Source organism: Peromyscus maniculatus, chromosome 3, assembly GCF_049852395.1.
Source record: "Peromyscus maniculatus bairdii isolate BWxNUB_F1_BW_parent chromosome 3, HU_Pman_BW_mat_3.1, whole genome shotgun sequence".
Classification (NCBI taxonomy): domain Eukaryota; kingdom Metazoa; phylum Chordata; class Mammalia; order Rodentia; family Cricetidae; genus Peromyscus; species Peromyscus maniculatus.
The window spans coordinates 72,607,565-72,630,022 of NC_134854.1; the positions used below are offsets into that span (position 1 = coordinate 72,607,565).

The 22,458-nt window shown below is 44.1% G+C and overlaps 1 pseudogene; it reads right to left on the minus strand.

The window, feature by feature from the left end:
* Nucleotides 1-4,415: 4,415 nt before the first annotated feature.
* On the minus strand, nucleotides 4,416-5,203 carry LOC102928454 (small ribosomal subunit protein uS5-like; annotated as a pseudogene).
* Between the last annotated feature and the right edge of the window lie 17,255 nt (nucleotides 5,204-22,458).

A 22,458-nucleotide genomic window follows, 5' to 3' on the forward strand; every position in this document is an offset into this window, starting at 1 on the left:
CACTCACACGTCTCAGCAGGGTAAAGGACACAGGATGTTCTGGCTGCAGCCAGTGGCACACCAGGGCTCATCCCAGCCAGAGCTTTATGTGCTGATGAGGAGTCCCTCTTCTTATACTGGATCCAACGGTGAATCTACCCCGCATGCTCCAACAAGCCAGAGAGAAAAAGATCATGGCCTGACTCCAGCCACATGGCCACCAGGACACTGCTTAGGGAGCCCGCAGTCATTGTGTATTACAGGTCATTCTCTGTGTCAACAACTGCCTCTCCAGTCCACTTATGCCTGACTCCAGTCAGGATGCTGCAGCTACCAAAGGAAGTGTGACTCTTCGGCCCGAAGAACCCATGGGCAGTGGTTTACACGGCAAGAGTTACATATTCCCTCTAAACAAGCTGAGAATGGCTAAAGTCTATTTCGGGTTTTTTGTTTTGTTTTGTTTTGTTTTGCTTTTTTTTTTTTTTGCAGCTCAGAAAGTCTAAATAAATCCTCTTCCAGTCCCAAGCACACACAGCCTTTTCATTTCGAATCCCATGGTCTCCTGTACCCTACACACTTCTTTGTGCCCCATGTTTTCTCCTGTATTTTTAAACCCTTCCTCACTGCCTTGTGAGCCCGAGTGGTGGCCAGTCCTCAACCTTCAGCACCTGGGAGGAGGCCCCTGTTCCACAGCAATCCCACCAATCTCTTTTTCTCTCTTTTCCTTTTCTTTCTTTTTTTATTTTTATTTTTACAAATAATTAAAAAAAAAAAAAAAAAACGGGGAGAGACCATGCATTTTGCTTGAGTTGCAAGAGGAAAACTACACACTTTGCTCAGAAGCTTTGTTTTGGCTGATGACCTCTAATCATGACTTTCCATTTACATACAAAAATGCATTTCCTACCCTTCTCTGTCTGTCTGTCTGTCTGTCTCTCACTCTGATTGTAAAACAGGATCTCAGTATCCTTGGCTGGAATGACCCTGAACTTCTGATCCTCCTGTTTTCACCTCCCAGGAGCTGGGATTACAGGCCTGTGCCACTGTGCCCATTCACGCCGTGGTGGGGGCGGAATCCTGGGTTACTCTTGATGCTAAGCAAGCATTTGAATAACTAACGGATCAGCTCCACTGTTTCTTACACACACACACACACACACACACACACACACACGCGCGCGCGCGCGCGCGCGCGCGCGCGCGCGCGCACTCTCACACATGCCGCATATACACTTTATCTGCATCTGTATCGAGGCCTGTGCCATTCTTCATCTGTACAGAAGTAACAGCAAGGCTCTCTTCATCAGGCTGGGGCCATATTAAGGGGGCTCCCACTTGCAGTGCACGCAACAGGGCCTGGCACAGATAAGCGTGCCTATAGTTTCCAACTGTGCTCTTCTTGGCTGGTGCCTCCACTACCGCACTCATTAAAACTCACTGCAGCCACTTCTGCACTGAAGCTGATTTTATATGAAGAGCTTTGCTCTAAACCCTCCCGTCTCAGTTATCTCCGTATTTTGGAATTGTCATCAGTGGAGCGCAGGGAGCTAATCATATGTAAGGAAAGCTTTTGACATTCTCTGAGGACTCACTTCACATTAACAAGATCACAGGATGCGTCGCCCACTCAGTGGAGCTGGCAGGACTCCCAGGGTTCCCCATGCACTCACTCATCACTTGTGAGATGGGTTCTGGGTCAGCAGCCAGCAGGAAGGATGTAGTCAGTCACGTGGTTCAACATGGGCAAACACTTACCTGAGTCTGTCTGGGGAGCCCCATTCCTCTGGTCACATATATAGTAACGCTTACAAAATTAAACTTTTTATTAGAAAATAAGAATATCAAGTGTGTGGGGAAATGCTTATATGACCCTTAGTAAGATTTCCTTTACCCTTTCGACCTTTTCGGTCTGTAAAATTTAGCCCTGTTGGCTGGAGGAGTGAAATTTCAGGGACTGGCCTTGAATATTGCAAGTGTTCACAGTGGACAAACGAAGCCTCAGGAAGAAAGAGGGGAGATGCCTCCTCTCCCTCCCTCCCTCCCAGAGTACTCTTCCAATAATCTAATTTAACTGAAATATGAAACTGAGAACAGTTAGGAAAATACCAACCTTGCTTTTGTGTGTGAATAACCACTAACAGCTTATTTTCTTCCTTTATCAAAAATAGGTCCTTGAAAAAGAACGCGAACAAAAGGGTCCAGGAAGAGCCCTAAGGTAGAAATTGCTGTCGGGACCCGAGAAGATAACAATGCTTGTTATTCTCTATTACTCCTTCAGGCCCTGGAGAAGAGTCCCCTTCCTTCCAAGCACCGGTCCTTTCTGTGTGTCTCAGGAGTCAAGTGCCCAGTGTGCCCGCCGATCAGCTGGCACTGTGCCAGAGCTTGACACCCTCCAGTGGTGAGAGCTGGGATTTGACTGAAAGAGGAAAATCATGCACAAAAAAAAAAAAAAAAAAAAAAAAAAAAAAAAAAAAAAAAAAAGTAAGGCCTTCATATTACCGTGAGACCCTGCACTGCGGGACTGGAACGTGACTGTCACATATCCCTCACCCAGGGGTGAGGGGAAGGATGCTATGGCCCCTCCTACTTGTCTGTCTGTCTAATAATAGCTCCAGTATTTGCCCAAAGAGAGACATTAGGGAAGCTTCCTCCAGGGAAGACTCAGCCTCCCCGGGCTGCCCTGGCCCTCTGGCCCTAGGGATGGAAGGAAATGGCTTCCCACTGCTGTTATCTCTGGGTACCACAGCTTCCCTGGTGGTTCCCTAGCCTATTCACATCTATAGAACTAATTCCTATGCTAAGTCTCTTGAACTAATTAAGTGGAAAGTTGACAAGACTCTGGATAAGCCAAATAATCTGTTGTTTTTTAGTGAAGCTAATTCTGATTGTTTGTCTTAAAATCATTTGGAAAAACTGTGTGTGTGTGTGTGTGTGTGTGTGTGTGTGTGTGTGTGTGTGTGTGTGTGTTGCTGAGGATCAAACCTGGGGCCTCGTATAGGCTAAGCAAAGACTCTCTGCCGCCTTCCCAGTCCCTCTATCTTAAACAGTACAAATCACTAAAATACTATTCTCAAATCAGAAAAGAACTTGAAAAGAATTAAAGTCCACCCATCTATTTAACTTCTTATTTTATTGTTAAAAAATGAGGATTTTGTCCTATTCAAGTAAACACATGATAGAAAATGCTTTTAGTGGAAAGTCTTTACCAAGTACAGACCTTGCAGAAAATGTACCATAAATGGACATTGGAGTGTTTTTTAGAGTCTCTGAATTTCTTTTCTGATTCTGCAGAATTTTGGATGCTTTGTCACCACAATAGAGGGACAGAGAGCCATTATGACCCCATCAATTCAGGTGCATGTCGGCTAGTGCTGTGCAAAGCATATCTAGGAAGATGCCTAGAAACTCTTGTGGGTAACTCAGCAATTCCTTTACTGACAAAATTCCCTTCTCTAAAATTATAAACCACCTCATCATGTGGCTTCTGTGGATGCTGGTGAATGAGTCCAGGAGACTCTCTGTCAGCAAAGTCTCACAGCATCCAACCTGTTGGATTTTGAGTACTGTAAATTAGAGGGGACGGAAGCAAGGGAAGAATCCATCTTCTGGTGTTGGAGTGGACACCTCCACCCTGTCCCTCTGTCGCTCTGTCCTCCAGGCTTGTCCATGATAAAGGTCCATGCCATCATTGTTCTGCTGACCTGTCATCATGCTGGAAGCTGAGGAGGCTCCAGGGGCCACTGTTCCCACACGGCTCACTTCTGTTTTGATAGCAACATAATCACAATTTTCCAGTGTGACATTGTGGCAGCTGCAGAAACACTGATGTCTTGATTTACACGTGTTCAGAAATGGACTAGCTGTTGACATGAAAATGTTAATTACTATGATAGCTGCTCTTTAATTTGCATATTCTGTTAATTAACTTTCTCTTCAAGAGTGACCAGATTTGAAAAATGAAAGCAGGGAAACTATGGGGCCATAGGGATAAAAAAGGTTTTAAAGACATTTTTCTCTTACCCACCCTCCTGATACCAAATCACCTCCACTCCCTGCTTGGGATCTCTCTGCTTATACTCATGTACCTCTGAGACAGACCTAGGAACCAATCTTTCCCTGGAGTGCTTTCTCCAGGAGGAAAGACAGAGACCTTAAAAAATGCCCAAATGTCTATTTGTGGTACATTTTGTGCAAGGTCTGCACATGTTAAAAACTTTCCAATTAGAAGCTTTTTTTTCTGTCATGTGTTTACTTAAATTACTCCCAGGAACAAGCATTATTAAATACTGTTAAATCACTGTTGATGTTAACGTTAAGCCTTTGTTGCAAGCACTCTTTTTAATATTATTTCCTTCTTTAACATACTATATTCACTTTAATATATATATATATATATATATTACACACACACACACACACACACACACACACACACACACACATACACACACATCCTTATGTGGTGACCACAGCTGGAACCTGGGTCCTCTGAACAGAGACTCTGCTGTGTTTATTCACAGATGGCCAGTGAATTCCTGACTTAGTAAACACAATCTCTTTTCAGAGGTCAGGGGTCAGGTAGCTGAAGGTCTTGGAGATGGCATCAAAGGTGGCCTTGACAAAGTTGTCCAGGGTGGCAGTGTAGCCCCTGGCTGATGTGTAGCAGTCATTAATACCGTTCATCACCAGTGACTTGTTGGGCATAAGAGCAGAGACGATGCCAGTGCCTCTGGAGGGCAGGGATGAGGTGAATCAGCACAGAGCCACAGTGGCGTGCCACGTAGCATGGAACAATGGGAGCTTGCCAATCTTGTTCCCCCAGTAGCTTCTCCACACAGGAACAATGGAAAGCTTGGCCAAGATGATAGTCCCACAGATGGCAGAGGCTACCTCCTTGCAGCACTTAACAAGACTGACAAAGTCATTGTAGTTCCCAATAGTGACAAAAGCCACCACACCGGCAGTATCCTCAGAACCTCATCTTTTAGGGATGTGCCCAGGAAAAAGTCAGTAATCTTAGACTCCTTAATGGGCAGAGAGAACAGGTAGATCTTCATGATCTAGACCAGGCAGCCCAGCTTGGTGATAGGGATCCACTCCTTGTCTTTGTCTTTACTTCCAAGAGCCCCGCAGCCTGGACCACAGCCATGCCTCCTATGACAGCTGCCGAATCCTCTACAGAAGCCACTGGCTCCTCCTGGCCCTCCCGCTGCACCAGCGTCATCTGCCATTTTGGTGTTTTCCTGAACAAGTTATTTTCCTTTGAACAGGCAAAGATGTAGGAGCTAGGGTGACTTGACTCCCTAGTTGACGACTACTTGACCCTTCCCTGGTGCCCTGATTGTCTTGAACAAAGGACTGTCACTCAAGCAGCAGCTTGGACTGCCTTCATGCCCATCTGACATCTATGGACACCTTAGGGAAGCTACCCTGCAAATATGGCTGCTTGTTGCTTAAGAACACCTCCAGTTCCAGAAGGTACTGACCTAGCCTTCTAGGTTGACCTAGTTGATTGTTTCAAGCAACTTACACTGGACATTTAGTCATCAGAAGCTTTGGTACAATCTACATGATCATGCTGCCATGTTCACCCAAGCCAAAGGAGAACTGTGATTTTTGCTATACTCAGGGTCCAAAACACCTACATCAAAACAAAAGAAATACATTTTAAAATTATGGGTATGACTAATATAAAATCAATGAGCTAAAATGATTTATTTTAACAATTTCTAAATAATGCTCTGTACTTCATACCTTAAAGTAAATCAGAGGGTCTCTATGAGATTCAGGGATACTAAACAAACTGAAGACAGAGGCATATTCACAGAAAACAAAAGAATTTGATAAACAAAAAATGTTTACTTATTAAACAGCCCTGCTCTTCTACTAGGTTCTGATAATGCCAGAAGCTATTGTAATCTGTCAAGCAACTAAAAGTGTTTTCTCTAGTGAATGCACTTTTCCTGAAATGAAAAATTCAAAATATAGTTTGGAATTTCTCCCCATCATAAAGCAAAGTATTAAATAAAATAGGATTGTAATTATGATTAAAAGCTTTAACACTTTTTGAAGGTTAGAACAATGCTTTGTGTGGTGCTTTGCATGTGAATGGTTCCCAAAAGCTGATATATTTAAATGCTTAGTCCCTAGTTGGTGGAACTGTTTGAGAAGGACTAGGAGGTGTGACCTAGTTGGAAGGGGCATGTCACTGTGGCTGGGCTTTGAGGTTTCAAAAGCCCAAGCCATTCCCAGTTGGCTTTCTTTCTGACTCATAGTTGTCGTCCCAACATGTAAACTCTCAGCTAATGCTCCAGCATCATGCCTGCCTGCCTGGCTGCTGCCATGCCCTCTGCCATGAGGATCATGTATTTCAACTCTCCAGAACCCTGAGCCCTCAAATTAAATGCTTTCTTTTAAAAGTTGCCTTGGTCATAGTGTCTTATCACAGCAACAGAAAAGTAATTTAGATATGTGGTGAATAGAGAAGAGCAAGAATATAATAATAATAATTCTAGGAAGAAATGGAGGAAAATAAATTCCAAAAGATATAATTAAAAAATATTTTAGAATGGACCCATCAGCCTCTTTTGGACTCTGTGGGTACCATATACACATGTGGTGCACAGACATAGATTTAGGCTAAAGATGTATATGTGTAAAAAATAAGATTGAGTTCAAAAAGAAAAAGAAGCCTAGGGCTGTCAATCAAACACATCATGTGCTTTAAGGACTCTTGAAACAAAGAGAAGAACTTTCCTCATAGAAAAAGTAGGTTTCATGCTAAAGCTGGAGAGCTTATACCTCCCCCTAAAGGAGAAGGTTCTGCTATCATTTTCCTGAACCAATACAATCCTAAGCTGTACTCTAAACACTTACCCACAGATAAGTATCATCCTCACCCCTCATCAAGGAAGCATCTTTCTTCAGCAGAGATCCATAACCGGCAATACGCAGAGAACAAGAGACTCTGGGATACCCAACCCCCAACTGATGAATTTCCAATGCAACCTAGGGCTCAGGAAACATAGTGGAAGAAGGCCAGAAATTCTGAGTCAGGGCACCAGGAAATCTGCTGGGAGACAGTGTTGTCTATACATGAGAATCTACACCCATGTACACTCAACAATATGGTTGCCTGAACAAAGATAGGTATAGTGGTAACACCAGCTGACATGCCAATGTGGCCAAGAGAAATTCCACATGGTCCCACCCCTAGACAAAGAGATGCAGGTGGTCTATGTCTGCCAAGAGAGGGAAAATCAGAATCGGTCTCCTCCAGGGTGAACTCCCACATATGTTAGCCAGTCCCAAGTGGTCAATCCTGGACACATCTACATATGAGCAAAGCTAAACGGATTCAGTAGAATGCGCGCACACGTCTCTCTGTCTCTGTCTCTCTCTGTCTCTCTCTGTCTCTCTCTCTCTCTCTCTCTCTCTCTCTCTCTGTGTGTGTGTGTGTGTGTGTGTAGGATATAACAACAATAATTAAGAAGGGATCATGAATTTGGGGAGACACATGGGATGGGTTGGAGGGGTGGGAGTGATGAAGATGCAGTATTCATGTAAGAAGCCTTTAAAAATAAAATTATTAAACAAAAAGAATGTGACTGGACTTCTCAATAGCATTTACAGCACAGAGAAGCAATGGCTGCAATGCCTTCCAGCTTTACGGGAGAGTGCCTCTGAGACAGAAGAAAATGCAGCCTTCTCTTGGGTTTCTTAGTCTGGTTAATAAAATAATTTAGGAATGGACTCAAGTGAAAGGTCAATTTTATTAGAGTTTAAAAGAAAAACCCCCAAGGCAGATAAGCTGTAAATCTCAGCAGATGCCTAGAGGAGGAGAATAAAGGAGAGAAAGGAAGGACCCTCTCTGGTAGGGTGTCCAGCATGTGAGGGAGAGAGGGGCCTCAGAGAAACAGCAAGGAAGTCCAAGGACCAGAAAGAGCACATTTAGGTTCTGGCCAGCATCTGAAAGAACCACACACACACACACACACACACACACACAGAGAGAGACAGAGAGAGAGACAGAGAGAGAGACAGAGAGAGACAGAGAGAGAGACAGAGAGACACAGAGAGACAGAGAGAGAATGAGAGAGAGAGACAGAGAGAGAGAGGAGAGAGAGAGAAAGAGAGAGAGAGAGAGGAGAGAGAGAGAGAGAGAACCTTCTGAGTTAGGACTCAAAAAGGTGAACAGACAGACCCGGTCAAACATGGCTGCTACTCTGTGGGGACTGCCCTGGTGGAGCAGGAATCCTGGGACTGAAAAGTGCCAGTGCTTTATTAAAGTCCACCTACTTCCTAAGCATTGCTAAGGTCAACCCACATTCCTAGGGGGGGTCCTGCCTTTCTCATGGGTGGTCCCTTAGATGGCTCATTGACTCTGTCCAACTGGAGTGGTAGCCTTGCACTCAGGCCAGAGAGCCTCTTCTCCCGACGGCAGGGGTTTTGCCTTAATGGTCCTTTAATGTTACTCCAAAGCCCCCATGCTAAAATCTCCTACTTAGCCTACCCATTGCATGTGAATATATTGAAAAAAAATTCATCGGACAGCAAATGTCTCAGAGTTTCCTTGCATCTCAGGAAAGTGCTGGAGGGCATGCTGAGTTAAATGAGGGAGAAACTTCCTAGGATGGACTTACTTCAGTCTTGATCTCATTCTATCTGCCTCCTCCTACCCTCATCATCATCAAGGTAGTGGAGTGCTGTTTTTATGTCGATTTCTGTAACAAAGGACCCTTGTGCTGATTGTTTTTGTCAACTTGACATAAGCTGGGGTCATCTTGGATGCAGGAAATCTCAATTGAGAAAATGCCTCCCTCAGTTTGACCTGTAAACGAGTCTGTGGAGGCATTTTCTTGATTGGCGATTGATGTGGGAGGGCCGAACACACGGGTTGGTGAGAGGGCAGGGCAGACAGTCCTGGGGGTGTAACACAGCAAGGAGGGCCAAGGCCCGAAGAGCAAGTGAGTAAGCAGCAGTCCGCTGAGACTCTGGACCCTGCTCATGCTTCCCTGTCCTCCAGGCTCCTGCCCTGAATTCCCTCCCTGGCTTCCTTCAGAGGTGGACTGTGTCGTGGAAGTGGAGGCCAAAGAAACCCTTTCCTCCCCAGGCTGCTTTTTGTCAGAATGTTTTCTCGCAGTAAGAGAGAGCCAAACTAAGTGAATCCCATTGGGTTTTGTATCCTCATCAGACTCACTGAAGTAGCTGTTAATCAAAATCCTCAAATCTTCTACGCATCTGAGGTTGCTCAGCCGTAATGTATCACCCCTAGAGGCACCCAGGTGCTGGCATGGATATACTATGAGTCCCTGCTTTGTTTAATTGATGCATAATGATTGTACACATCTATGGATACATATACATATATCCTATATATGTGTATATACATATATGTATACATACATACATTTACATAGAACATACATGATCAAATCAGGGAATTTCATATTTCCATCATTTTAAACATTTATGAATTATTTTATTGGTAAAGTTTTAATCCCTCTTCTAGTTCTTTTTAGCATATATATATAATATCCTACTGTGGACTATTCCACATAGTACTGGGTATTAGGCTATAAAATACTAGACTTTATTCCTCTTAGTAACTACTTTTGGGATCTGAGCCCTCTTCCCACTGTCTCTCTCCGCCCTTCCAACCCCACCTCTGTTGACCATTATTTTACTTTCTACTCCTATGAACTCCACTTTCTAGAATAAAAATGTATACTATCCGTCTTTCTGTGCATAGGTTTTACCTAACACAATATCCTTTAATTTATCCATATTATGACAGATGACAGAATACTATTCAGTGTGTGTGTGTGTGTGTGTGTGTGTGTGTGTGTGTTTACACTTTTCTTTCTTTTTTTTTTTTTTTTTTTTTTTTTTTTTTTTTTTTTTTTTGGTTTTTCGAGACAAGGTTTCTCTGTGTAGCTTTGCGCCTTTCCTGGAGCTCACTTGGTAGCCCAGGCTGGCCTCGAACTCACAGAGATCCGCCTGGCTCTGCCTCCCGAGTGCTGGGATTAAAGGCGTGCGCCACCACCGCCCGGCCTACACTTTTCTTTATGCAGTCCTCTGTCCATGGACACTTTGGTTGCTTGTGTATCTTGGTTACTGTGACCAGAGCAATAATGAACATAGCACAGCAGGTGTCTCTTTGTTATACTGATTTCTTTCCCTTTGGGTGGACACCCAGTAGTGGAATAGGCACGTGATCTTCTATCTGTTGCTGTTATAATCCATCTTGTTAGATTATCCCACAGCTACAGGCTGTCAGAATCTTTTCAGATCCTAATTCTATCAGTCAATGCCTTTTCTATCCTTTCCAGACTCCCGTCATCCACAAATTAAATCAATGTGCCCTCTAAACTTTCATCCAAAGGCATGGACGTAAATGACAAGCTAGCCAGGGCTGCGTCCACCCAGGAGTCCATCAATCAATGACAACTATTTTGTAGTTCTGAATCCCCCTAATTCTCATGGGATATGTTTCAGAAGATAAAGTTAGATCTGTGAAAAAAAATTATATTAATATGTTGTATTTAGTTCCTCTAGCCCCAACACACTATGCAATTTTAAGTACAAAATAAAAAAAAAGTCCTTTAAATAAGGTGAGCAGTGGATACCTTCTCTAGACTCATTTCACAAAAGCTGTCTAGGGAGGAAAATGTGAGAGACATTTCACAAAAGATCTGTTCTAAGGAGAAAATAAAGAAAACACAGTCTCTCATCATTACTATCCTTTAAAACTCTTTTAGGACCTCAATCTGTCCAAAAGGTCACCAATTAGCATTTTTTCTTCTCTTGAGACAGATGAGCCTCTTTTGTTGACGAGTAGCCTGATTACAGGTCAGAATCAAACAGCATAGCATGATGCTCCAGCTGATAGGGGAGAAAGCGAATTCCCTCAGTGAAGAGCAGATCACAGTTACTGCCTTCCCCCGCCCATGATTTTTCTCCTTTTTCTTCCCCCTCCCTCTCCTCACTATCCCATTCCCTGGAGTAGAACTTCCCATGTTTATACACTGCCATGGTTGCTGTTTGGTGATGTCTTATGGGGGAAGGTGGGGGGCTCAGAGTTTCCCATTTCAGTGTCAGCGTAAGTTTCATTACCATCGGGGCCAGTTATAATTTAGTCATGTGTCTAACGTGGAGAATTACTGGATTCCTGGATCTAATCTTTGTAATTGTATGAATCTTTGACCCTGTGCCTTGGGATGTTCAGAAAAGCACTGGCCAACAGGAAGCTGGGAGTTCAGAATCCCTGAATATAAAACCAGTGCCAAGGAGGAAAGGTCACAGCCTCACCACCATGCTAACAGCACTTCATCGAACTTAAGAGAGCAGAGCTCGAAGGCTTGGCCTCCAGAGCAGGGACTCCAAAAAGGGGAAGCAGGTGTCTGGATAAATGGACAGCCAGTGCCATACGGGCGTGCTTGCCTAATACACTCAGTGAGACTTCTTTGGAAAATATGTGGGAATTATCGCTCCTGAGGGAGCAAGGCTGAAAAATCTTGCTACCTCATTTTTTGGAGAAGGTGTTCCATTATCTTTGACCTCAAGGGAAATAAGATGATTGGTCTCTTGACATGGTCACCACCACAAAGAGAGAATAGCATTTGAGCCTAGCTATCACTGAAGTCAGGGCCTGACTCAAATGGAGATGAAATAGTAGCCCAGCCTCAGATCCCTGTGTAGGGGAGGTACCTGCAGAGAGATGCATAGACTTGAGAAAAGCAGTGGCTGTCACTAATGACAACTCGTATCACGTGGTCTCTGGCTCTGTGAGGAAAGCACTTATGCTCAGTGATTGACAGAATTAAATGTGTGTTAACACTCAAGAGCTTTTAGTAGGAAAGACACAATTAAACAGCCAGCATTTCAGCAAACCTTTCACTTTCCCAAACCTCAGTCTTAATTTGATTTGACCTTTTAAGAAAAATTATTTAGCAGATAAATTTGTCCTAAGATCACAGAAAAGAATAAGATGAAACCACACTTATAATTTCTCACTTGCTAATATTAACTTCTTCCGTATATTTTAAACCACGTTGGTAGGCATTGTATTAATGTAGAAGTCTACATTTTCATATATTCTTCCTTGGGGCCCTGTATTTTAGTGGCTTCCAGCACTTACTGATCTTATAAAGTCAGAACAAATACCTCCTTTTTTGCCTCCAGGCACTTATTCTAGAGTTAGAGGGGATCAGTTACTAAAACAGGCTGTAGGGAAATTTAAGCCTGGATTAAAATTGTGTCCCACAAACAGTTGTGTCGTTTATATATGTTAGAGGGCAGCGCCCACCTGCTTTATTCTGTTTGTGCTGCAGGGACCCAGAGATATGGAGCAACTTTTCTCATGGAAATTTTTAATCAAACAGCCAGCTCCTGTCTAAGCTGTCTTGCTGAAACATGACATCTCCAACCCTGGTGGCATCCGGGGAATTTGAATAAGAATATAAATTTGTTTCATTAGGTTTTCTTACTGGTTGACCACAAAGAAAAATTAACATTGTATACATCCACAGATTAAAATATTAAAAATTTAAAGGATCTCTGCCTCTAGATATAGGAGTGGAAGTTATAAATTAATTTAAAAAAAATCTCTTGAGACTATCACACATTGATTTTACCTTTCAGTCAAAGGGCTGTTGACCAACATGAGAGAGAGCCTAAGCTACATGAGCTGGGTTATCACTGAGTTCACATGATTTCTGTGTGATATGCTTTAGTATTGCCTCTCATTTTACAGATGGGAAAACTGAGGCACAGGCTGCTGCAGTAACTGGCCTGAGGATATGATGCCAAGCTGGCTTTGAACCAGACACCATCACAGCAGCCTCTTGTCCCACCACACTTCCACAGTCCTCTCACAGAACAGAAAGATCTCACTTAACCTTTGGCCAAAGACTATAAGTGTTGGTGAGTGAAAACCATGTACGTGTATTTTCATGTCCCCATGCCCCATGGTTCTTGCAAAGGCTCTTGTGCCTCCTTCAGATTTTGCTGTGACATTGTCCTCACAAGCAGTGGGAGGAGGTGCTCTTGTTTAGAGGAGACATTTTTCCATGAGTGCTACATGTAGGAAAATAAAATGGGAGCCTAAAGAGTAGAGAGGCATCGTGTTCACCTTCTGGGCTTCGAACATCTCCCTGAAACAGACCCAGGTTCTCACATTGGTGCTTACAGCGCCTGTGCCTCGCCTCTTGGTTATTTTGACTTCAATAGGCAGAGGATGGTGTGGTCTTTTCATCTGTCTTTTCTCTCTCCTCTTGTTCTACCTAAAAGGACATGATGAGACTTTCTCATCTATTCTGTAAAAATCTAAGCTCCTAAAACCAGCCGCGCTCAGCCTGTGCTGTTGAGATTGGACAATAGGCACTCACCTGCTCTCAGTGTGACCACTGTTTGCTTTCTGTGATGCAAGTCTGAAGCAGTGTTTGCTGAGGACATCCTGTGTGGAGAGTGGCTGACAGGTGCATGATTGCTGTGGGCATTTGTGCAGCACACTCTAGCTACCTTGGCCTGAGGATGACTTTGATCAGTGGCTTGCAAAGCCATCCTCCAGGCTCAGTAAAAACCATTGTCTTACGTGTTGTGAAAAATATAATTGGTACCCCAAGTCTCTTAATGTGTTAAAATGGCAGTTGGGAGCTAAAACAAAGGATGCGCACAATAGATTTTATGCTCTGCTCTCTTTTTCTCAAGTTTTTCAGACTTGGATGAAACTTAAGAGTTTGCTTGGATCAACCCCAAACTCTTCTATGTAGAGAAAGTTAGAGATTGTGGTGATATTGTGTTCCCCAAAATATTGTGCACCCTAATAAACTTATCTGGGGTCAGAGAACAGAACAGCCACTAGATATAGAGGCCAGAAAATGGTGGCACACACGCCTTTAATCCTAGCATTCCAGAGGCAGAGATCTGTCTGGATCTCTGTGAGTTCAAGGCCACACTGGAACAGCCAGGCATAGTGACACACGCCTTTAATCCCAGCAAGTGATGGCAGGAAGCAGAAAGATATTTAAGGCATGAAGATGAGGAACTAGAGCCTGGTTAAGTTTCAGGCTTTCGAGAAGCAGTTCAGCTGAGATCCATTTGGGTGAGGATTCAGAGGCTTCCAGTCTGAGAAAACAGGATCAGCTGAGGAACTGGTGAGGTGAGGAAGCTATGGCTTGTTCTGCTTCTCTGATCTTCCAGCGGTCACCCCAATACCTGGCTCCAGGTTTGTTTTATTAAAAAGACCGTTTAAGATGCGTGCATCAAGAGACTTCTTTCTTCAGTTGCGTTCTGGGATGGGAGTAGTAAGTCAGGCTCGATTGTTACAAATATGCCTTCTGCTGAATTCGTTGAGTCCTCCACCATCTCTTGGGTATCCACCATGTCCTACGTACTGCCTAGCACCTGCAATGTTAAGATGAGTATGACAGGCTTTCTTTTTACAAGAAAGTAGATCATGAGATGCCAGAAGTGGGCAAACTTCAATTAGTATGTTAAGTTGCATGGTAACACAGCATCTTTGTAGGCTTATGTGTGTTTATGACTGTTCTGGGCGGTGAGGGTAGATTATTACAAAGTTATTACATTAAATTTAAAAAATTAAAATAAAAAAATCATTACAAAGATTATATGGCTTGAAAATTAAAATTACTTACAATTTGGCCCTTCAAAGAGAAATATTGCTAATACCTGATTCAGTTTCTTCTCCTGTGGGTATCCATTTCTAACAATGTTAGAGCTGATTGACTGGTAGAGGAAGTAGCCCAGGCAAGGGCTATGCTTTACCAAACAAAATCCAAATCACTGGAGGAGACCCTGTAGCTTTCCGAATCTAACGGTTATTGTCACACTGAGCACTGTGCGGTTCACATGCTTGGTGGCCTGTGAAGGCGGAGGTTGAAGGCCTCATCTAGAGAAAGGTCACTTAAGACAGGAAGAATGATGTATGGCTCAGCCCCACTCAGCTTCAGTGTTAAACCTTGGCCTGGACCATTCCTTTACCTCATCACCAGTGATACTCTCATTACAAAATCCTCAGGCATTGTGGGAAATATCCAGGTATTGTGGGAAACTGTCGGGGGATTGTGGGAGGTCCTGAAGTAAGCTGCTGAGTACCCTTTTGCACCCCAGGTACAGATATTCACTGGTCTTTAGAATCTTCGATAGCACTTAGCACGTGACAGGATCTCTGCACTTACCTCACAATACACATTACATATAACCTACCAAGTCCATTTCATGCTGCACCTATGTGCACACGTGTAGGGCTGACCACTTGGGATTGGATAACCTATGTGGGACTCGTGCCTGGAGAAAATGGATTCCCCTTCTCTCAGCAGCCACTGATAGCTGACAGCTCTTCATGTAGGGATGGGCTTTGTGAGATTTCCTCCATGTGTGTCAGCATGTCAGCCAGTGTTGTCCTTACGCGGGTCCTGTTTAGGCAACTGTACTATCGAGAGTTCATGGCTCCAGTTCCCTGTCATGTCTGGAAGACACTGACTTGCAGCGGTGTCCTCTGGCTCTTGGGCTCTTTCTGCCCCCTCGTCTGTGACTTGCCCTGAGCCTTAGGGATTGGGGTTGCGCTGTGGATGTATCAGCTGAGGTTGGGCACCCCCGTCGCTTATGCTCTGCATTTTGACAGTTGTGGATCTCTGGAACAGCCTCCATCAAAAGCAGTTTCCGAATTAGGAATTTCCCCAAGAAGATGGAAGTCCTCGCGGTCTGAACGATCGGTATGACCGCCTTCACGAGCAGGTGACTCATGTCAACGGCTAAACAGAAAGCAGTTAGGCGGCAACTCTGGCTGGGTCTTTTATCAGGCCACTTGATCAAATTTTAATTCACTTGGCTTTTACTTTCAATGCGAATTTTATATCAGTTCCTGATGATATATTTTATCAATGACTACCTAAAATGAATGTCATTTTGTCCCATGTCATCAATAATAAGACCCCCCCCCCAAAGCTGTGGACATTCGCCTTGTTCTTCTGTGCTGGTTGGCAGCCTTCCTGCTCATGCTGTGTTGGACACAGTGAGCTCATTCTGTTGAGTGTATCACCTTCTGTAAATGGATGTGACACCATTAGCAGCCAGCGCTGAGGCTGCCTACTAAAGAGTGTGCACCACGCTGGCTGTTCTAAATGCAGTAGTTAATTTGATCATCACCATAAATGCATAAGGAGGATGGATGAGCATTTTCTTTTATATCTTTGAGACAAGATCAAATGGGTTTAACTAAGTTACGCGCGCGCGCGCGCGCGCGCGCGCGCGCGCGCGCGCGCGCGTGTGTGTGTGTGTGCGTGCGTGTGTGCGTGCGTGCGTGTGTGTGTGCGTGCGTGCGTGTGTGTGTGTGTGTGTGTGTGGTGTGTGTGTGTGTGTGTGTGTGTGTGTGTATGTGTGCGTGTGTGTGTGTGTGTGTATGTGTGCGTGTGCGTGTGCGTGTGCGTGTGTGTGTGTGTGTGCGTGTGCGTGTGCGTGTGTGTGTGTGTGTGTGTGTGTGTTTAAGTCATGGCAATTTACTTTTATCTCCAAAGCTGCTTAGGCACTCAGCTGCCAATACAATAACTTGCCTCAACTGTCTAGACTTAAGGAATTTATCACTTCTTAGTACCACATTTCAGATGGTAATCCTCCTTGGGCTATGTCTTAGTCACTTTTCTACTGCTGTGAAGATACTCTATGACCAAGGCAACTCTTATAAGAGAAGACATTTAATTGGGGCTTGCTTACAGTTTCAGAGATTTAGTCCATTTTATTATGGCAGAGAGTATGGTGGCAGACATGATGCTGGAGCAGTAGCTGAGAGCTATATCCTGATATGCAGGCTAAATGAGAGAGCGACAGGGTGGCGGGGGAGACAGAGAGAGAGAGAGAGAGAGAGAGAGAGAGAGAGAGAGAGAGAGAGAGAAAGTCAGACAGACAGACAGGGCTTGGCATGGGCTTTTGAAAACCTCTAAGCCTACCCCCAATGACATACTTCCTCCAACAAAGCCACACCCACTCCAACAAGGCCACACCTACTCCCAAAAGGCCACACCTCTTAATCTTTGTAATACTTTCAAGCAGTTCCATTCCCTAGTGACTAAACATTCAAATATATTAGCCAATGGGGACATTCTTATTTAAACCACCACAGGCTTTATGTCACAATGAGATTATTCTATTTTATTTTAAGGGATAAAATACTTTGTTTTAGGTGTATGAGTATTTGTCTGTCTGTCTGTATGTGCACCACATGCATGCCTGGTACTCTGAGTGGCCAGAAGAGAGCACTGGTTACCCTGGAACTGTAAACTATAGACAGTTGTGATCTGCAATGTAGATACTGGGTACTTAACCCAGATTCTCTGCAAAAGCACCAAATGCTCTTAACCTTAAGTCATCTTTCCAACCCTACCCAAAGTAACCCTTACCTAGGACCTGGAAACACTTTATGACTACCTCAAGGATGCTTCAAAACCTAGACAGTTCATGCAAAGGTGTGTATGTGTACGTGACACATATGCATGTGTATGGGGTACAGTTTTTCTAATAAAAGCTTAGTTTTTGATCATTGAATTCTATTGCTCAGTAAAGTGATAAGAATAGTTTGTTTTCTTAATTTTTCAACTATTCTTTGATTTACCCAGTGAAAATGTGCCATCGGCAACGTGGCAGGTGCTGTGCAAGGGGTTACTAAGCTGAGGGCTGTGTTACAGTCCGAGTCCTTCCGCCGTTAACCTAGCATAGCAGGGTCCTTTTTGTCTTCTCATACTTAGAGCTATCGAGTTTGGACCATGCATTCATTTACTAATTTGGAATTCACTAACAATTAATAGTGCTAAGTATGTTGGCTGAATTAATTACAAAGAAAAATAAAGATACCATTCCCTATCAAACAATAGAAAATGCTTCTGAAATGTCTTTTCATGAATTACATTTGTATTCCATCTTTATTGCACTGCTCCTGTTTTTTCATAGTAATCATTCTTTGAAGGAAAACATTTAGGAGTGTAACAATGGAATTGAGGGTTTTGGGTTTTTTTTTTTTTTTTTTTTTTTTTTTTTTTTTTTTTTTTTTTTTTTTTTGTACCAGAAACTCAGGATTCTTTAAGCCTTTTAGTTTTCAGGATTCTTTAAGTTTCAGTCTGAAGTGAAACCCTATTTTAAATGATAACCCAAGTGCATTTGGTTACAGATGACATCCCCAGGGCAGATTGTTCTAGCAGTTTGTGAGTCCGGAGAGCGAATAATAGTGTCCAAGTCCCATTTCTCCCTCCGCCGCCGGTTGAATTGGCCCTTGCCACGTGGTGAAAAATGGACCTGGACTCCTATCCTGCAAATTCAGCAATGCCAGTGGAGAAATAATCTCTGCTGATCTCCATCGGAAGGGTCACAGGCACTGTGTGGCATGGGTTGTACACGCTCAGTTCTAGGCCAATAACTCCGGCAGCTTTGCCAAGAAGATGGAGCCCCTGTGTCTGCCCCTGGACCTGGGGTGGGCTGGAAATGACTCTGCTCACATAGCATTCCCCTCATAGAACAGAGGACCCTATTGCCGTTACAGAGGTGAATGGCTTCCTGATGGGCCGTAACTACAGACACTGTCACATCCACATGTGACAGCTAGGAACCTGCCCATGAGTCTGGCAGCCTATTTTTGATTCAATGACAAATGTTCTTTCCTATGTGTTAGGCATTAAACAAACAGGCAAAGATCCTGTCTTTGTGGCTCTTAGAAGAGCTAGTTATAGGCAAAACAAATTAAACGTTTAGATCTGAATATGACACTCTTCCCACAGGTTCACATCTTGACCACTTGGTCCCCAGCCGATGGCGTTCTTTAGCAAGAAGTGCTTCTCAGGCTGTGACTTTGAAGATTCAACTGCATCTCTCTCTTCCTTTCACTCTACTTCTGTCTACCATGGGATGAGGGCCCTCCTCCTCCTCCTCCTCTTCCTCCTCTTCCTCCTCCTCCACATGTTCTTGTCCTAGTGCAGGAGGCTAAGCAACCATGGATGGAATCCTGGGAACTATGGAACGTCTTGAGACACTCAGGAGATTAAGTTGGCCATTTCTCATTATGGTTCCTCCTTAGGTTGTTTTTGTAAGGCATTTTGTTACAGTAAAAAGAAGAGCAAGGAATATGTCCACTGAGTCATAAGGTAAGAAGCCTTACAGAGAGCTACAGGGGGAGAGGGGAGAGGGAAGAGGGAGGGCCAGTGTTAGGATAGTCACAAAACTCATAGGAAAACTTGGGGCAAAGGTAAATCAGTGAAGATGGCCACATGGATATCAAAGAGGTGAGCTGTTGTGGGAAAGAAGCAGGTGCAAAGGCAGTGAGGTGTCATGAGGCCTGGCATGGTCAGGAATTATCAAGAAGCCAAAGGAGCTAACCTGAGCTCGCAGCGTGGAGAATAACAGAAGATAAGGCTGTAGAAATAGTGATGGAGGCCTGGCATGGCCTTGGTTTCTTCTTTGGAGTGGAATGAAAAGACACCACAGCATTTTAAGGAAGCAAATCTAGATCAAAATTCTACTTGTACTTATAACAGTTATGCTACATAGAGCACGCCAGTTACCTAACTGAAGACAGTTTCCTCCTTGTAATGGTAACGGGCAGATTATGGGTCCCAGTGAAGATAATCCAGCACCTGGCACACAGTAGGCAATGAAAACTGGCTCGCTTTCTTCATGCATTGAGTGGGTCTAGTCTCCCAGAAACTTCCCCTGCAAAGTAAAACAAAACCAAAACAAAAGCAAAGGAGCCCTTTAAATTCATGTAGCTTTATTTCAGCCTTTGTAGAGTTTGAGCGTCTTCCTGGCCCGATAGGTAACAGTCCCCCAAATAGGGCATTAGGCACGTTAGTAACCAGCCTCTTTAAGAGCAGATTGAGATGAACTTGCTGTATATTATACTTTACTGGATAACAAAGAGATTTTAGTGTGTTCTGGTGTATTTAATATGTAATATAATAAAAAGGACTTATGTGTCATGTCAAGGGGCAGAGCATAAATGATTATGACAGGGGAAATGGGAGATCAGATGCTATAACCTCAGCCGACAGCAGAAGCAGCATGATTAATGTTCTCAACTAAAATGGCCAGCTTTCAGCTTTCAAAAGCACCCTTCCAGCTCTTCCAAGGGAGCCGGGAACATGAACCGTTTCATAATGAGAAATGACCAACTTAGTTTCTGAGTGTCTCCGAAGCAAGGAACAACTCTTAAATTTTCAGAAAGAATTTAGAGGAAAGTTACTTGGCCAAGGTCAAGGATATTGGAATATAGATCTGTAGAAGACCTTCAGCAAACCACACACACACACACACACACACACACACACACACACACACACACAAATTGCTTAGGATGATATTTTAGGATTATATTGGTTTAAAGCGGAATAGAATCCACCCTATATGATACTTTGTTTTTCTTCCAAGTCTAAAAGAAGTTAAGGCACTTTTTGTGGGGCCTGTGTGCTGCATCCATTGCATCCAAAGGCTGTTGGCTATGGGCATTATACAGTGGCAATGTGTCATGTCACACTGGGAAGCACTTAGTCTGCATTCTGGTCATTAAAATTGGATCATGGACCTCAGGGGGTCATCGATGGCCAACAGTATCGTCTAGCCTGAGTGGAGGCTCCATTTCTCATTGTGACATAGCCCTTGCCCTAAACCGAAACTGCCTTCTTGTCACTCCAGTGCAGAGTTCAGTAGCATCGTGAGGAGGGAGTGGGCTGAAGACAGTGGTGGCAACTCCGAGGCAAAGAGAGCAGGGACCGCTGCCACCTGGGAGCCCAGCCCTCGTGCTTTCTGACAGATGGAGCCGAGGGCTGAGGAACCGTGTCCTGGAGGAACACCCTAAACACACTCAGACACCTGCCTTCTCATGCCGTGACTCAGCCAGGAGAACCTCATTCTGCACATGACGGTGGGATGAGCAGGCAGGCTCGGGTTTCTGAGCAGGTGTCTACTTCCCAGAAGGCCCTCCTTCAACTGGCATGACTGGAACTAGATTTCCGAGAAGGAGATGGCATGTAATGTGCAGTCACTCACCTCCGCTCCAAGGTTTTACTGGGGTCGTCAGCTTCATCAATAACATTTCAGAAAAGAGCGGAAGGACATTTTCTAACCATCATTGGGATAGCAGGAATTCTGTGTCAATCCTAACTTAGAAAATTGGACGAGACTTGCAGTCAAACATATAATCTGTGGTGTAGTTTGGGCTTGATCACCATCCTAGGATCAAATACTTGATGAAATCAAAGAAAGCAGCAAGGGTTACTCCGAAGCCTTTCTAGACTATTTTGTGACGTGTGCGCTCATGTGTGTGCTCACATGTGCCCATGAGCCCATTCGATAGCTGTGCTTTACTCAGAGAGCTTGCAGATTAGAGATATGGACAAAGTAGGAAAAGACACTCTTTTTAAATTAAGTAGAGTGTCAAGAATATTAATGTATTGTGATTCTGGAGTGTTTATCGGAAGCAGACACTAAATATTAACATATTGTAATCCCGATGTGTTTATCAGAAGCAGACATCTAAAAGAAGTGTTACTATAAAGACGTAAATAGAAAATATTCCTTTAAACATTTATGACAATGTGAGCTGGGAGGGAGAGGAGGAGAAGACCATGAGTCAAATCTAACTAAAGAAGTGTTTAGCAAATCAGTTTACTTCACAGAGTAATTTATGGAGCTATTGTTGGGGGCATTTGTATCTGAATAAGAGCTTGCCTCTCCCATCACGCCATCTCTCTCCCAGGAGCCTAGAGTGAAGGCGCAAACTTTAAATGGGTGATTATCGTGGGTTGCCATGGAAATAATGAGAAGCTCCTAATGCAGCATTAGGACTTCACAGCGATCAGAGGCAGGGGGATGAAGAACCAGTCGTGTTTAAATAAGAGGCTTGCTAATTAACGGAGCACTGAGGGACAGATTAGAGAGAAAATCACACCGCAGATAAATCCAGGTTTTCGAAACGATGGCTATCCCAAGAGGCTATGAAAACGGAAGCTTCCTCTCCCGTGGCCAGCCCTGTTTTCGATTCTGGGAGGCAGGTTGGCCTGGAATCTCTGGAGGCAACTGTCAATCAAGGGAGTAGCTGAGGCAACTTCCCGGCTAACCAAATTCAAGACGGGAAATGACACCACCAAGTCCTGGGAAAGTGCCGACGGTGTTGCCAAGAATCTGGCACGCTGTTTCCGTGTCTCTCTTTGAGAGTTCAGGTTCTTGGAAGGAGGCGCTTCGGGGAAGCAGCTTCATCTCCCCACAGGGCCTCCTTCCTTCACTCTGCACCGTTACAGCTCTGCCCTCAAGAGACACAAGCACGTTGCCACCACCCGCGTCTCTTCGCTCTCCTTCCTCGCCCGCCCCTGAACTACTCTCAAGGAATCTCTTGGCCAGCTAGCGGGGATGCAAGAACACAGGATGCAGGGTCGTATGTCTGAATGAAAGGTGAAAACGCTACCGTACCGAGGGCTGGGCAGC